Source organism: Lycorma delicatula, chromosome 1, assembly GCF_047948215.1.
Source record: "Lycorma delicatula isolate Av1 chromosome 1, ASM4794821v1, whole genome shotgun sequence".
In the NCBI taxonomy this organism is placed as follows: domain Eukaryota; kingdom Metazoa; phylum Arthropoda; class Insecta; order Hemiptera; family Fulgoridae; genus Lycorma; species Lycorma delicatula.
In genome coordinates this window covers 387,232,605-387,251,535 of record NC_134455.1, presented here as the reverse complement: position 1 = coordinate 387,251,535, position 18,931 = coordinate 387,232,605, and the positions used below count along the sequence as shown (strand labels likewise).

At 31.2% G+C, this 18,931-nt stretch overlaps 1 protein-coding gene across 1 annotated transcript in view; it reads left to right on the top strand.

Annotated features, from left to right (window-relative positions):
• scra (anillin, actin binding protein) overlaps positions 1-18,931 on the top strand; it is a 78,807-nt gene that overhangs the window by 5,276 nt on the left and 54,600 nt on the right. The gene's annotated exons all lie outside the window — the stretch shown is intronic.

The window sequence follows — 18,931 nt, the reverse complement described above, 5'->3', positions numbered from 1 at the left end:
CTATTATCTTTGTTTATTTTTATCTAATAGGTTACACTATCAATTTATGCATTTAATGTATAAATTGTTATAAATGTTTTTTTTTTTTTTATATAAGTACTTATTACCTGATTTCATAATTTCAAGGTTTAAAATTTGTAATTTTTACTTCCTTGTATGAAGTAAAAAAAGTATTGTGATTGCGAAACATTTCGGTTTTCATATTTCAACAAAAATATTCATTTTGACTATTCCTGAATCCATTTTGACTTGTTTCAGCATGACGACTATATACACTTATGTATCTTGCATAAATCAAAAACGATTAGCTGTAGGTTGTTGAAATTTTGGATTTAGCAGTGTTGTAACATCTAGTTGTGCACCTCACTTTTTGATTGCAATCGAAATTAAAATTAAAATTTTAATTAACAAAATATTTGGATCTTAAAGGGAAGGTTTATCGGTTCGAATCAGACTTTATCACCTTTTGTTTTGTTTTTTATATTTTATTTAAATTTATTTAAAGAGTAATCAAGGGACTTTTACTCTAACCTAATATTTCAGGTAAGATTGTTGAATTAATAATTGTATAAATATTTGATGTTAACAGAAACTAATGTTTTAGCAGTTGTGTAACTGTCCACTTTTATTAAAGAATTGGAAGATCATATCTCACTTTCAAGTGAAGTAAGGTTAATTTAAGTGCAGAAAAACTGTATATATGTAATTTAATAGATGTACAAGGAAGTCATGTGGTGTCCAAATCAGATTTTTCATTTATGTGGTAGGAAAGTTGTATTGTAGAACCCTTTTTTAAAGTGAACACTGTTCAGCTGTGGAGAAACGTGTAGTTTAGCTTAATTCGTAACAAACATACTGAAATTGTGACTAACAGTCTTAACAACTTTGCTCTATTTATAGCAGGGAAATGATTATTTCCTTGTTTTATTATTTCCAGTAAACATTATTACTGTGGGAGATAGTAACTAGAACTAATACCTTTTGCATATAAAATGGTTTGTATCACACATATAAAAAGAAATAGAATATTAAGCAATGAATACCGTCTTGCACTTCTTTCTGTTATGATATTGTGTATTACCCGTACTGACTTCATTCTTTAGGGAATGTCTTTAAATCTATTTGACAGAGAGGATTTATTGTCTATTTTTAAATGCAAGTAGTAGTAGCTAAACTATTTAATTTATTCTTAAATAATGTAGGGAGTGTTAGATAAATATGATGGAAAAAAGAGGATTGTTGTAAGAATATAGCAAGATTTTTTGGAAATGTGATATAAAAGCAATGATAAAATATTAACTGCTATAAAAAGTACGTACACCTCAAAATAATTATGTAATCTGAAAATATATTACCGTAGTATAACGCGATAAGTTACTGGCACACTAATAATTAACATCAAACCAAGGTGGTGTTGAGTATGAAAAGATCATATTTATTCTTACATAGTGGATAAATTATTACACATAAAAGAAAAAATTACGTAAGATTTCTTTGTTGGGAAGGGGGGGTAATTTATAGGTTTTGTTGTAAAATTATCATTACATATTTAAATAAACAAAAAAAAAATTTTAATTAAAAAATTGGTATTTTTTAAACTTTTTTCTTGCTCCTCCATCTTCAAAAATCACCTTCAAAGAAAGTTTTTTGATTTTTGTACTTTTACCACATTTAAAATAAAAAATTCCACAAAAGTATACAACTAATAAAAAGTGGATTAAGATTTATTTTTTGGGGATGGGGCTCAATATGGCAAAATTTGATTGTAATATTATTACTAACAGCTTATTATTTATAAAAGAATTATTAAACAACTTTTAATATTATAAAAGTTTTTATAAACCAAATAATATTTATAAAATTCAAAAAATTGATATTTTTAACGTTGTTGGCTCCCCCCACCTGTGTTATTGCTCCCAAAGTTTTTTTTGTGTATAACTTGCACTGTTACTATACTACCGAATACTATGCTATCTTGGTTCAATACCTCAGTTAGGTCTAATTATTCTAAATATTTTTACTCAACATGTATTTCAATTAATGAGTAATGTAACAAGACTTACCAACAACAGAGCATTAGACAGATTCATTTAATAATAGTAGAAAAAGAGCGAGAATGTATAGAGTGAAAGAAAGAGTGAATATCTATGAAGAGTAAGAAAAAAGTGAACATTTTTATTTTTATAAATAAAAAAGGAGGAAATGAAACTGAAATCTTAACATATGCGTAGGAAGATATTACAAAGAATTCTGTTAAAAAATATGCAATAAATAAAAATAGCGTTTTTTGATGGATGAATTTTGGTGGAAAATTAAAAAAATTGATGTGGACGTTACATGACTTCCTTGTATGCCTATTAAATTACATATACACTTTTTTTTAAAATGAAAAGTATATAAAATTTTATTTCATTAATAACTTCTAATATTTTTTCATTTTTTTTTATTGTTATTACTGAATTATTTATAGTAAAAATATTTTTACAATCACAGGTTAATAATTATTAATACATAAATATATTTGAATTAAAAAAAAAAAAGTTAAAAAAAAGGGGATGAAGTCTGATTTGAACCAATGTGCTTTCCCCTTGTAAGATCTTAATATTTCATTAATTAAAATTTTATTTGGCTATAACTCTGGAAGCAATAAAAATAAGTACCACTATGATACATTGTTGAAAAACTTTCAATGAGGGTTTATTACTGCAGTTAAGAAAAAGTTCAAAATCCAAATATTTTTGGATTTTGGGCTTTTTTTGGACACTCTTGGTTCAGTCAATTGCAATCAAAAGATGGGAGGTACACAATTAGATGTTACTATAGTCCTAAATCCAAAATTTCAACATTCTACGACTAATCGTTTTTGAATTATGCAAGATACATATGTATGTACAGACGTCTTGCTGAAACTAGTAAAAATGGATATTTCCGTTGAAATATGAAAAGTGAAATTTTTTGTGATCACCATACTTCCTTTAGTTCATATACGGAAGTAAAAAAATTGTAGATAACCATACATAGACGTACTGAGCTTAAAATAAAATGTTATGTATGCAAAGTTTTGAGAAAATTAATGGCTAAAAAAATCCATTCTCTGAAGATATTGATCCCAAAATGTTACCAACAACTTGCCCTGTATACACAAGTCTGTACAAAATTTCATCAAAATCGGTTTATCCAGTTAAGAATTATTAAGCTTCATGCACATTCAACAGTTGTACATATATACATTAGCCGTCATGTAATGACAAGCTCAGATTACCAGCACGCACGTCACTGCTATACCATTGTTCTCTGAAATATTGGCAAACCATGATTACTCATTTCTTAATAGCATAAACATGATGCAACTATTGTTTATGAAACAATGCATCTTTGTTTAAGAAAGGGAAATTTTATTTTACTTTTGTTTCTCTTTTGCTTTTCCAATCACTTAAAGATAGGGGAGCTGCCAAAAATCAACAAACTCTGTAAAGAATTGAAAATTAAAGTTAATTTTAATAATGGCAGTGAAAATATTTTAGGAAAAATGTTGAAAGAATTTTAGCTTTTAAGTGTTACAAAAACAGAAAATGAAAGGAAAATATTAGTTGAAAAACATGACATTGGGCAGAAAAGGATTCATATTTGCGGGCAGTCTGTGATTTTAGAAAATGTAACTGCGCAATTGTATAAAAGATGATTTTTATGTTTTATTATCTCATTCAATGGTAAAATAATGGGTTGACGACAGTGGTGCAGGACTTTATTTACCAATAAATAAAGGTGAACATTTAATGCCAATTAACAATAAATCATGCCGGAGGTGAAATGTATTTTATTCCAAATGCTAACAACCAAATGTTAACTTGGACAACCAAATCAAAATGTGGCAATTACCATAATAGGATGAGTACTAGAAATTATTAGAAATTTGCTGAAGAAAAATTAGTTCCTAACTATTTTCCTAGAAACAAGACATGACTGTTTGGCTACAGAAACATCGTATTTCATTTTTGTTTCAAATGCTTAAACCATGATTGTATGAACTAATGAAGTAAACAAAAGTAGAATATGATACTAATTTGATAAATTGTTGGAAAAAGTGAGCATCAAGTCCTGCAGCTTCCACCTTACTATCCTGATTAAAATCCAATCAAGATTGTATGGTGAGAGGTAAAATGATATGTTGCGAGCCACAACACAACATTTAAGATGTCAGAAGTGCAGAAACTTGTGAAGATGAATGAATTCGATCAATGAAAAATACTGGAGAACTTAGTGTGAAAAGGTTAAAAAAGATTGAAGGGGAATACCCAAGAATCATTAATAGATTCTCTTACAGAATCTTTCGGTAGTAGCGACAATTACACTGAAAATAGTGATGACAGTGAGAACAGAGTTCTAGCTGAAGAATTGCAAGAAACGGATAATTGATTTTCCAGTAGGTAATTAAAGTTACAATAATAACCATATATCGCAATATTCACTGTGCAATTAGTAATAAATAATATTTTGCCATCCGTTATTACATTTTACAATGTGCTATACGGAATTAGCCAACGTTATTTCATTTCAAAGTTATTGCATCCATTTGTTAAAAATAGAACAATTATTTGGTAAGGGAGATTACTACGAGCAACGAACATGTTTTTATGTTTGGTAGTAATTGTCATCACTACAAGCTCAGTGTTACTTGGCGGCAACTGTGCATAGTATGTATGAACATTATTCCCATTTCTTTTGCTTTTTTTTGGGGTTCTTGGGTCTTGAAATGTTGAGAAATGCAAAAAAACCTATACCTCATTTTTGATTGAATATCATACTTCCCTTTTTGCTGCACAGCTCTAGAGCTGTGATGTCAGGAAAGTAAAAATATTATCTTTGGAAATGTTATTCAAATGTAATTATTACAGTTTTCAATCAGTTTTCTTTTTTTAAATCAACGAAGGGAACTAATTTTGAATAGTATTTTAAATTATTAAATGAATTTGTTAATCATTAAACTTTATTTTTGTAAGGCTTCTTTTATCACCAGAAACTTTTAAAAAAATATTTGAAGTTATTTTTGAATTAATAATAATGAACCAAAATTGGTTCTAAATTATAATTTAAGAATGTTATACGACTTCTTATTAAAAGTACACCTTAATGTTATTCAGTTATAGTAACAATGTTGATATTTTAATTCTGTACTTCAGTATAATCTTCAATATTTTTCTAAGTGTATAAAAAACTGTTACAACACACTAATCTATGTTAATGAATATTTTTAAAAAGTTTGAAGAGTTAATGAAAAAAATAAAATTTTTTAATTACACTTAAAAAATAAATTAATGTTTTTTATATTAAAAAAAAAAAACCGAAATAAAAATATCTTTACTGAAAATGATTAAATAAATGCAGCAGATGTACAATTGAGAGATATATAACTGTAAAATGTAACATCTGTAAAGCCTAAATCATCTTAGTAAATGTTTTAAACAGCATTTCAATAATGGAAAACTGTACTTAATCTAATGTAGTTAAACAGTTGTTAAATAATTATTAAATGTTTATTATTAATGTCAGTATTTTTAGGATTTCATTAAAAATTAAAATTTATTTAAATAAGGTTTTAAAATCTATAGATATGAACCTTTGTGCATGTGACTTGCAATTACTCTTTTTCTTATTGATATATTTCTGTTACCTTTATAGTTTAATAGTTTTTATTACTCTATAAAATTTTGTGTAATCTTACATGACTGAAGGTTGTGACTATTACAATATAGTAATTTTTCAAATATTAAAAACAATACTATTTTTTACTGTAGATGCCTCTTGACACATGGATTTGGTGTGTAATTATTGAAGTTTACAGTGTGTGTGTGTGTGTATATATATATATATGTATATATATATATATATATGTATATATATATATATATATATATATATATATATATATATATATATATATATATATATATATACATATGCACGGAATCTGTAAATAAAGTAATGAGACTGGTTCAGTAAAACTTTTTATTTACAGTCCAATTATACATGGACTCTTATCACCTTTGAAGTAGTTCCCTTGGGAAGCCATGCAACACTTCAAACGCGTTTCCCACTCTTCATAGCAGTGTTGGAACTCGGAAACCAGAATATCTTTTAGATAGTTAGTTACATTTTTTAAATGTTTTCTACTGTTCCAAAATTATGTTCTTTGGGTATTTTTTTTTTTTTTAAAGTCGGAAACAGGAAAAAGTTGTAGGGACTCAAGTCAGGTGAATAAGATGGTTGAGGAACTACAGGAATGTTTTTCTTTGACAAAAACTCATTAATTGAGAGTGCAATGTGACAAGGTGCATTTTCATGATGCAGCATCCAGTTGTCTTTGATGCGGGCAACTCTTTTCTGCTATCTTTCAAGAATTTCTCAGTAAACATATTGATTTACAGATAATCCTGTAGGGAAAAACTCTTTATGGACAATGCCATTATTATCAAAGAAATAAATTAGGAAGAAAATATTAGTTTTGATTTGCTAATTTTTGCCTTTTTGAGACATGGTGAGTTGGAAGTGTTCCATTACTTGCTCTGGCGTTCTGATTCTGGGTTGTACTCAAATATCCAAGATTCATCACCAGTAATAACATTAGAAAATCAGGATCAGTTTAAATTTGCTCTAGAAGATTGCGGCACACGTCCACCCTGTTGTTTTTCTGTTGAGTGACAGTGGTCACTCAACCTCAAACAGTGAGGTTTTTTGGGATCAATTTTGCACAAAAATCTTTCATGTCCAATTCGTTTGTCAAAATTTAATGGACTGTGGTATGGTTCAAATTAAGTTGTTTTGCAATTGTCTGACTGTTAATTGCCAGTTGTACCATATTAAGTCTCTGATTTGTTTAACATTGTCATCACTTTTTCACATTAACGGTCTTTCAGAGCGTGGATCATATGCAACATTCCTGGCCATCTGAAAAGGCTTTAAACCAGCTAAATACTTGGGCTTGTAACAGAGCATCATGTTCATACGTCTTTTTCAATTTTGAAAAAGTTTAAGTAGCATTCTCACAGAGTTTAACACAAAACTTGATTGTACAACATTGCTCATAATTAGTATAACTCGTTTTTGTAATGCACAACAAAAACTCATTCCATGAAAAGTTTGTTTACGTTTCACGTGACAACAATAGACTAAAAATATTAATACCTAATATAAGTCAGCAGTTCATATAATCATATGTTTACTAGAAAATTCAAGTGTTGCCACTTAGGCTGCCAAAAAAAAAACTAGTCTCATTACTTTATTTACAGACCTCGTGTACATATATATATGAACACAATTTTGTCTTCTTTTTTTTTATTAGTTACTAACCGTAGATCAACAATTAAATATAAATAAATGACTTGCACAATGTCTTGCTTAGAATTATAGTTTATTGGAAATAGTATAGTAATTTGTACGTGATGGAACTTAAAAAACTTACTGTTATAAGCAAAATTTTCAGGTTATCTGTTAAGTTATATTTGTTTAATGTGTGATTAGTAATCTTAAATTCAGTTAAAATAAGAGTGTGTTCTCTCACACATGCACATACAGATGTGTATGTGCATGTGTGAGAATGCAAGAGAGCACATATGCTTGTTTAGTTAGATTTGTGTCCTTAGAATGAGTTAAAATTGAGGTCTACTGTGTGCACCATTCATAGCATGGAAACACTTCAACACTATCAGTTGCATGAGTATAAATGTCTGTTACCCGATCATATAGTAACGCTTTCTAAATTAAGATATTTTAAAACCTAATTTATGTTTATTAATAAAATATTTATTACTCAGATTTGGATCTGAGTATGCGATTCATTAACTTTCAGAAAGAATCTAATTTTATAAACAAAGACATTCATGTTATTGTGTGTTGGAATAATTTTCTAATTAGGTGCGCTTGGTGAGAGACAGATATATTAATGCATGTGTTTTAAAAATACAGTCTATTTATTAGCATGAGTAAACTAAGTTCCTTTCTTATTTTGTACTAATTCTTATACATAATACCATAAATCTTTTGATTTTATTTTTTAATGGGAAATTAAATTTTATGAAGTGAAGAGTTTATGTTTATGTATGTAGAATTATTTTGTTATTATTTTACTGAAAGTAATTTTTTTAAGATTCATGTTATTTCTCTGTACTGTCAAAAATTCTAATAAACTTAACCATCTACTGATTGTTGAAGTACGTCTTATTCAATATTCTGTACTAAGTGGTTTACTTTAATAGAATTTAAATACAATATATGTATATATATATATATATATATATATATATATATATATATTTATTTATTTTTAATTACTAATTTATTTAAATTAAACTTTTTGTGGTCCTTATTTTCTCTGTACGTAAATTTCATCTAATCATATTATAATATAATATTTTTTCAGCTACTCCACAAAGTATAGAATTAAAGAACATTCTTACCTTTACTATTTTTTGCTCATTGTAGCGCTTTAAGGCATCCCATCTTCAGTAATGTTTTCTTTAACATTTTTCTTCTTTTTTACATTTACACATTAAAATAAAATATAATGTATTAAAATCTAAAGAACAAATATTTGCTGTCAATAATTTTTTTTTTTTTAATTTAAACATTAATATTTAAAATTTTCATATACATGTTATCTGTTTGTTAATACAATACTTTACTGATTGATTTGTTAAAATTCTTATCAATGTATTACCAACTTAAATAATATTTTTAAGAATGTCCTCATTAAATTCTGTCTGCAGATTCGTGAGGCTGAATTCATGTTTATATACATAACATTTTTCTAAAATTTCTAATTTTTTATTATTATTTACGTGTTCAATATTTATTTTTTCAATTATTTCTAAATTATTTTCCAAACTAGTTAGTTATGTTATATTTAATTAATAAATGGTCTGCTACATTTGAGAAACCTATTTTATTATTTTTAAATGATTTGAAATATTAAATCTATCTATAGGACCTATTTGTTTTTTCAGTATATATTTTTTCAAAATTATTGCATTTTATTTTATAAATACTAAAAGAATTGTATTTATTTTTTACTATTTTATTATTATAATATTTTAGTTGTTTTATTGTCTGGTTAACAGGTTTATATTTATTATTATTATATGCATTAATGAAGTTTTCCATAATTTTATTCGTGTAGGAGTAATTTATATAAATATTTACGTTGTTTTCATTTTCATTTATGGGCTGTAATAATGGTTTTACTAATGTTTATTTTATTAAAGTATTTAGAATTTTTTTTTTATATTATTTTTTTCGTTATACAATTCTTGTTTATTGTTTTTGTATTTTATTGTTCTGTTTATCATGGTTTTAAAAATATTAATTTTTTGAGACCAAGGATAGTTGTAATTTTTAATTATAATAACTTCATTTGAGTAGGTTTTTTTTATATAATCCAGTTATTATTTGAGTATTTTCATTTATTTTAATTTTTACTTCTAAATATTTTATTTTCCTGTTATGTGCTATTTCATCTGAAAATTTTAATGTTTCATGATAAGAACTTAATTTATTTAAAATTATTTCGTGTTCGTTATTTATACTTTGTTCATATATAACTAAAATATCATCTATTTATTTAACCAATAATAAATTTTTTTTACACATGATTTAAACTATAGACTATTCTACTTTCAAATTCTTCTAGAAAAATTTCTGACATTATCACAGATACGGGAAAACCTATAGTTAAGGTGTTTTCTTGTGTATAACAAGTACCATTAAAATCAAAATAATTTTGTTTACAAATATTTCTAATTATAATGTTATTTATAAATTTAGAAAACATTTTATCTATGGATTTTCCCTTACAGGTCCTTTAAAGATAGATTTAATGAACATTTTAGATTATTTAAAAATAACAAATAGGTTTCTCAAATGAAGCAGACCATTTATTAACAAACATAATATAACTAGTTTGAAAAATAATTTAGAAATAATTGAAAAAAGTAAATATTGAACACATAAATAATAATAATAAAAAATTAGAAATTTTAGAAAATTTTATATATAATGCTGAACATAAATTCAGCGTTATGAATCTGCAGACAGAATTTGGTGGGGATATTCTTATAAATATTATTTAAGTTGGTAATACATTGATACGAATTTTAATAAATCAAATAATCAGTAGTACAGTACTGTGTTAAGATACAGATAACATTTATAAGAAAATTTTAAATATTAATAGTTTTAAAATTTAAAAAAAATATATTTACAGGGCAAATATTTGTTCTATAGATTTTAATGTATTATATTTTATTTTAATGTAAATGTAAAAAAGAAGAAAAATTAAAAAAAAAAACATTACTGAAGATGTGGGCTTATGCCTGAAAGCGCTATAATGAGCAAAAAAAGTATAGGTTAGAATATTTTTTAATTCTGTACTTTATGGAGTGGTTGAAAAAATATTATATTATATGATAAACTATATATTTGTTTATATGTATGTATGTTCAGTAGTGTTGTAATTTTTTATGAAACCTTTTAAAAGATTTTATTTATTTATTAATTATTCTATGATTTATGAATATTTGTAATAAGCTTAATAATATTGTGATACAACATTTCAATTTATTTTTTTGGGGTTTCCCACATAAGATGTTTAGATTGCTTGAGTAGATAATGCGTAGTTGTAATTAATGAAAATATGCAAAACTCATTGCAAGAAACAAACCTTTGATGTGTGATTTATAAGAAAAGTCATTAAATATTCTGTTATAGATGTAATTTTAAATGTAAAAAATTGTAGTGCAGTGTGGTAAATATATTAAGGTTAAAAGATTAGCACAGAACAAAAATGAATTGAGAATAGCATAAACCAATCAACTGTCTGATGTAACAAATTACTATATAAATAGTTTCACCTTGAATTATATAAAATCTATTACTCTTAAGCGAAAAATTAATTAGTTTTTCGTTTTATGTAATTTATTTTTGAGTTTAATATTTGAGAGTTTTGTTTAAATTTTCTTTAGTACCATGGATCTAAAAAAAAGACATTTATTGTGTGCATATGTTTAAGTTTCACAGAATCATCTATCAGTAGAAAATACATGCCACTGGTCTTCCCATGGCGCCTTCCCAGAATATACTTAACCATTTTTTGTGCTATATGCACTGTAAGTTCTTATTTAATGTTCCATTTTAAAAAATGATGCTCTTAATTTTTTATAACATTATGTGAATCAGACTTCCCTGTTCAAAAATAAGTTTTATTGATAGCTAAGGTTCTGTTATAATCTTGTTACTGAAAAATTGCTTATTATAACAATAAAAAAACTGTTAAATTACTTGAAATATAGTTGACTTTTAATATTTTTATCTTTAAAACTTGGGTTTATTTGATGTTAACAAAAAGCCTATTGCAAAAATATATTCTGCTGATTATTTCTTGAGTGTTGATGGTTTCATATTTTTTTAAACATTTCTTTGTGAAGTTCATATTAACAATTTTTTTTTGCTAAAATGTTTTTGCTGTCTTCTGTTAAAATATACAACGCTTGATCAGTGAGGTAAAAAAAAAAAATGGTTACTTAGGCAACAGACTGTTTCAATTATTTTTGTTGTTACTCTTAGCTATCTTCATGATTAATTCGTGAAGTAATTCTACATATGAAGATAAAACTTCTTAATAACGTGTGTTTCAAAATGAATATTGGGGTTTTAAAGCTGTGTATTATTTCTCAAGTTTCATTTACATTGATTAATTATATATGAAATGAAAGACCAACTCAAACAGTTTTCTCTGTGTGGAAACTCATAAACTGTTTCCTATACCTCCCGCTTGAAAGTGCTAGTAGCAAAGATGGCGAACCTCCTCCCCAACAAAAAGTGTTGTGTTTTGCAGTTTCCAAAGCGTGAATCTGTAATTACCTTTCAACTTATGTTCCATTTGAAGTTCCGTTGTGATCCCCGAGTGACAATAACATTTGCAGATTGTATAAACAATTTGAAACCACTGGCTGTATTTGTAAAGGGAAGTGTACAGAACAATCAAGTGTTTCCGAAGACAGTATTGAACATGTAAGCGAGTTTTGTGTATAGTCCTAGGAAATCTGTTAGGAAAGCTAGCCGCGAATTATCAGTTGCAGTGATGTCTGTGTGGAGGGTTAAGGAAATGTTTACAACTGCGTCCATATTGTTTACAGCTGTTACAAGCTCTAAAGCCTACAGATTATGGTTTGTGTGCTGGCTTTGCAAATGAAATGGTGCATCATGACAATGAAGACTTTATAGTTTTGTATCGGTGATGAATCAACATTTCTCATGTTAATGGAAAACTAAACACTCATAATATATGTATTCTGGGGATCAGAAAATCCTCTCAAAATATTGCAGTGTGAACAAGACTCTCCAGAATAGAATAAGGGAGTATTCTTTTGGCAATGAGACTCCCTGAAACTAAATTGTTTTTGTGTCGCATCCTGATGGCAAGTTTACGGGCCATTATTTTCATGGAAGCAAGTGTGTCTGGAATGAACTATCTTGATATGCTACAACTGTGGGTCTTACCTCAACTGCAATATGAACCACAGAACTTTATTTGATAACAAGATGGTGCGCCTCCTAACTGACGTAATGCTATGCATGATTGATTCAATGAAATTCTCCTTGTCCACTGGATTGGTTGCCAGGGACCAAATGACAAGACATGTGTTCCTGATCTGACCCTGTGCGATCTTTTTCTTTGGGGTTTTATAAAGGATCAAGTATATGTGTCACTGTTACCAGCTGACCTACCTGACTTCGCGCACAGGGTTGAAGCAGCTGTTGCGTCAGTTACTATGGACTTGCTGATTAAAGTATGGTATGAACTCTCCTACTGACTGGATGTGTATCGTGGAAAAAGCCGTTTGAGTTGCTGTTTCATTTCATGTATAAGTAATCAGTGTAAGTAAAACTTATTTATACTTATAATATACAAAACTTTAAAACCCTGATATTCAATTTGAAACGCATGGTATATTCAGAAATTAATCCATGAAGTCTGCTTGTTGAGCCATGTTAAATTTCTTTCTCATAATATGACCAACATTTTTTCAGCAAAACTCATTTTGGTTTATACAACTTACAGTGAATCATACAGAACTTTAATTGGAGCATGGTTGTCATTAATTTATGAATGACATTTTAATGAAATTTTATAAAATGGGATTGTGTTAAACAAAGAAGCCTGTTGCTTACTGGCTTTTAGATCAGCTGATCTTTAGTTTGATTCCCAGCAAGGATTTGGTATTTTTTCACCTGCAGTTTTATCAATCTCTTCATCTTAAAATATATGCAAAAGAATGACCGTAATAGTAAAATGAAGTAAATAAAGATTTACTGTACCGCAAGTGGAGTTGGTGTTTGGTGCTGTTTGATCCCCACAGTTTCTTCATTCCTCTTCCCAATATAAATGCATTAAAAAATGGCAGATAAGTTTTTAAGAACAAATAAATTAATAAAAAAGAATTGCATTCTGCTTAATGCTATTAATTTTTGTGTGGCTGAAAATCTGTTGTATAGATTTCTTAACAGCTCATCTGTTTGAAATTCTCCCTTTTGTTCTAAATCTGTATGAAAGCTTTAGGAGTATGCAGTTAAAAGAGGGTGGTTGGCAGAAAGTGTTTGTGAGAAACCTAATTGCTAAGAATATCAACTCTCAAGCATAAATGAGCATAATTTGACCTGTATTGAGCATAATTTTTACTGAAAAAAGAGTTAGTTTGTTTTGAATATTTGAGGCTGTTAAAATATTTTCAACCACAGGCAACTAATCTGTTAGTTTCAGATTCTAATCTCTGTCAGTGTAATTTCTCTATGACCAATCACTTAATTCAGTTGTTCTTCCACTGCTGGAAACATTTCTGAAAGTTCTCTTGGCTATAAAATTGAGATTCTTTCAGTGACACTTCTGCTTGGATCAATGACCAGAAATCACAATGCCTGGATATTAAGGAGTGTGGTAAATTTTGGTAATTACATGCTCAGCCCAGAAATCTTGAATCAAATGCAAATAATGAATAGGGACATAGTAATGATGCAACTACTTGGTTGCATGTTCCCAATTGTTCACTTTCTTGTACTTTTCCTTACAATTAAGACAACAGAAAATATCTTGATAACACTGTTAAAATTTTGGCTTGCTGATGACCTAGTTCACTGATCACTGTCATTTGAAGTACGGCCTTTTGTACAACCTTTATAGGATCATGCCAAAACCTGCTGAATCTTGCAAATTCAAATTGTTTTACTTTATATTTCACCAAGCTTTTGGCAAAACTTGATCCAACAATACTATTTAATAAGCTCTGTCATTCATTGTACACAAAATAATAATGAAATGAGCATGCATTACCAAAGTACACACACTGGCTGCCTGGCAATAACTACTGAGTCACTCTAAATTCTACAAAAAATCATTCATGTGTGCTAAAAATGTCTGCTTCACTATGCTGAATTTTGCTGCTTAACTCTTAAATAATTTCTTAGAAACAAATGTATGATATTTTTTGAACAGACTAAATATATGTGTAGTTTGTTTTGTTTGTAAACACCAGAAAAAGTTAGGAAAAATTGACCGATACATTATTATTATTAATATTACTCTTTGTATAGTAAGGGTAGGTATAGATAGACTATTATTAGGCGTCCATGCAGTACGAGAAGTGATGCATTTCGTCGACACTGCCGCGGCAGGCACTTGGAGAACCAGGAGGATTCCGGCCCTGGTGTTGCTCGATGTCCGCAACGCCTTCAATAGCTTGCCCTGGGAGATCATTGGGCAGGCGTTGGAGGAGAGGGGAATCTCCGGTCAGCTCCAGCATATTTTGAAGGAGTACTTGAGCGACCGGAGAGTGTACGCTGACACTGATGCCAGACAGCGGATGTTCCACATGAGAGCGGGGGTCCCCCAGGGTTCTGTTTTGGGACCGCTACTGTGGAACATCGCATACGATGGAGTGCTGCGGCAGCAGTATCACGAGGGGGTGGAGGTCATCGGCTTCGCGGTTGACCTGGCCCTGCTGATACATGGAGCGACGGAGCGGGAGATCGAGACGAAGGGGAACGAGGCGCTAAGACGGGTTCAACATTGGATGGCTGCGCACGGGCTGTCGATAGCCCCAGAGAAGTCGGAGGCCGTCATCTTTGCCGGGAGGCGGCCACTGCGAGACATTCGTCTGGCTATCGACGGCGAAGAAATCAGAAGGGTGCCGAAGGCGAAGTACCTCGGGGTCTGGATGGACAGTAATCGTTCATTCGGGCCCCACGTCGAGGAGGCTGTTTTGAAGGGTGAGCGCCTCTTAGCGGCGATCTCCCGCCTCATGGCAAACACGGCAGGGCCGACGGAGAAGAAGAGGAAGGTCATCGCGACAACGGTGACTTCCGTACTGCTCTACGCGGCCCCAGCATGGAGCAGGGCTGTGGGCGTAGAGAAAGTATCGTCGGAAGCTGGAGTCGATCCATAGGAGGCTGCTCCTGCGCACATGTTGTGCGTATCGAACAGTCTCCTACGACGCGATCTGTGTCGTCGCGGGATCCCCACCAACCGACTTACTGGTCGACGAAAGGTGTATGAGGTTTGGTGGGGTCTCAAAGGAAGAGTCGAGGGCACGGATCCTGGATCGATGGCAGGAGAGATGGGCAGTGAGCCAGGCGGGCCAGTGGACCAGGCGCCTGATCCCGGACGTGAGAGCTTGGTTGGGGCGACGGCATGGAGAGGTGGACTATTTCCTCACCCAGCTGCTCACGGGCCACGGCGATTTCGGCAGTTACCTGCACAGGTTTAAACGCAGGAGATCAGCGACGTGCAGGTACTGTGACGAAGTGGACACGGTCGAGGACACCTGGTTCGACTGTGTCCGGTGGGACGTCTCGAGGAGAAGGGTTGAGGCGTTCTCACCCGACGATGTGGTCAGGCGGATGGTCAGGTCCTCGCAGGGATGGCAGGAGTCGGCGGACCTGGCTCACACCATCTTGGACTCGAAGGCTAAAGAGGAACCCCCTCGGTTGCGTGCACGCCTATGAGGAGTGTCTTCTGGTGGATGACTGAGTCGGTGTCGTATTTTCATAATTTTATTATTGTTTATTATTGCCGTTTTGGGAATTAGTTGATATGTATTGTGTGATTGGGTGTATGACTGGATAGGGGAAACATAGGGGTAATTTGTTTCCCCACGCGCACCCTTGTGGACCACAGAGCGGCATGAGGAGTACGCTGCGAATGTGCAATTTATAATTGGGATGATCTAGTAATGTGTTGATATTGTGTATTTTATTTTGTATATTTTTGGATGTAATTGTGTATTTATATTGTGTGTAATAAAGTGCTGGGGGAGCGCTGGAAGGGTGACGTGCAGTCAACAGATAAAAGAAAAAAAAAAAAGGCTGGGGTTGAATCGTGGCGACGATTAGGGCCCAGGGAGGTAGCCTTATTGCCTAGGGTGTTCTGGCTCCAGATGTTGGGGTCGGAGCTCCCCGATGATGGCATTAAGGACCCTCAGGTATGAGAGGAACGCAAGGGGGCAGCAGTGCGCGGAAGGCGTGCCGGCTGCAAGTAGGATAGGGACGGGGAGGGTAGCCCCATAGCGGAGGAGTGGGTTGGCTGTCCGGAAAAGGCGGTTGGCTCGCTCTGACGAGGCTTTGGGGACCCCGGCGGGAGATCCTCCGGTAGGAGGCAGTTAGGGTGGGCAGAGACTGCTGCCACGACACTGCAAGGTGACCATGCTATGTCCTAACGGGCGGAGGCTGGTTGCTTTGGGGTGTTTATTAAGAAAGGTAAAAAAAAAAAAAAAAAAGAAAAAAAAAAGACTATTATTAGGCAAAAGTCTGCCTAAGTCTACATTAAGTTGCAAATTATCTGAATTCACTCATTCAGTTCTAATTGCAGCAATTTAGTTCTGATACAAGTTAATAATTTTTAGTGCTTCCTTAAACCTCCATAACTAGTTCTTTTATCTTAGATTCCTATGATTCTTTTGCCCTTCTCATGTTATTCAAAGCAAGGAGTAGAACCAAAATAGTCTAGTAACTTATAGAGGATCTTAATAAAACTATTGCTTGTTTTGGTTATGAATATTTTAAATCTATTATTAAATAATTAAAAATTTAAGAAATTATAAAGGGCATGGATATTTGCTGATTACATTTTTTTGAAAAAAAGGAGTACAGTCACCTTACTGTTTGCATGAAAGAAACAGGAGATATTTTTTACATTCTCCCGTATCTTTAAGGATAGAGAGAAAGAAAACATTACTAGTGACAATAGATTACCGAAATGAAAGATGCAGTTTCAGTATGCAAATACAAAAAGTACAAAATGTTCGGTATTCAGGATGTAAAATATGTGAGGATGGAAAGATAAGTCTAGAAGTTGGTAATAGAGTGCAGATGGAAGGAGGATTTTATTGCAGTGTTTAGAAGTTTAATATGGAGTAAAGAAGTGTCAGTGAAGTATATATAGACAATGTGTCCCTATCCTGATCAGTCATGGGTACTACAATAAGAGAGTACTGTAAAATATAATACAGCCTTGATTAGTTTTTAAGCGCAGTAGGAAAGATGGGAAGAGATTGAGTAAGAAATGATACAATAAATGAAGACCTAGGAAGTAAAGCATGACAAAAAAAAATTGAACGGGATAAACTAAGTTGGTTTGGGCACTTACAGGAAATAACAAGTGGACCCACCGGGTTGGTTTAGTGGTGAACGCGTCTTCCCAAATCAGCTGATTTGGAAGTCGAGAGTTCCAGCGTTCAAGTCCTAGTAAAGTCAGTTAATTTTACACGGATTTGAATACTGGATCGTGGATACCGGTGTTCTTTGGTGGTTGGGTTTCAATTCTCAGGGATGGTCGAACTGAGAATGTACAAGACTACACTTCATTTACACTCATACATATCATCCTCATTCATCCTCTGAAGAATTATCTAAACGGTAGTTACCGGAGGCTAAACAGGCAAATGCAAGGAAATAACAAGTGGAAGAATAGCAAAAGAAGATTTTAATATAACTATACAAGAATATGTAGAGGAAAGCTAAGAAAAAAGTGCTCAGATTTTATAATGGAAAACCTGAAAAGAGAATGTAGGTAGAGGAAGTTTTGAGAAGTGGATGTGTATGATCTGCAGCCTGACCTGATAACAATTAAAGGATGATGGCGATGAATTTCAATTTGATATAATACAGATTAGATATTTTATTTAAAAAAGTCTCCAGGGTATTTCAGTTATATTTATTTAGATTACATTGAAACTATTTATTTAGTTATATTGGAACTCTACGTATAAAATATATATAAAAGGAAGTTATATTTAATAAAAGTGGAACTTATCAACATCATGAAAACACAGAAAATGCCGTGAATTTAGAAATGTTGTAATTAATGGTTGATTGATGTGTAATGAAAGAAGTAATAGAAAATTTTTATTTAAGAAACGAATTGTTTCTCCCTGTAAAAAGTTGGTACCGGAACTATAAAATAGATTAGATTTTTAATGAAAATGCTGTATTCTTCAAAATACATTTTGAAAGAAGAAACTGGTTTTAAATGGATAATGTGCAAATATAAAAGAAAATTTGTGATTGAACAAGATGCTGTGATTGCCAGGCACTTAAATAAAATTAATCAGAAAGTAGTAACAATATTTTTTAAATTATTTAGATGGGACATGAATCCACATTTTTAACTTTCAGAAAGAATTGGCAAAGTAAGAATGTTATGGGAGTTTGAGCAACACAAGTGTTTCTAATTGATTGACGGCTTGTATCAGAGGACAATAAGGATTTGTAATTGGGAATGAATTAATATTTAAAGCAGGCATTATAGTTTGAGACAAATGAATACCATAAATTTTGGAAGGTAGTTAGTGGAAAAAGCAATACCAAATTTATTAATACTGTCTGTGTTTGT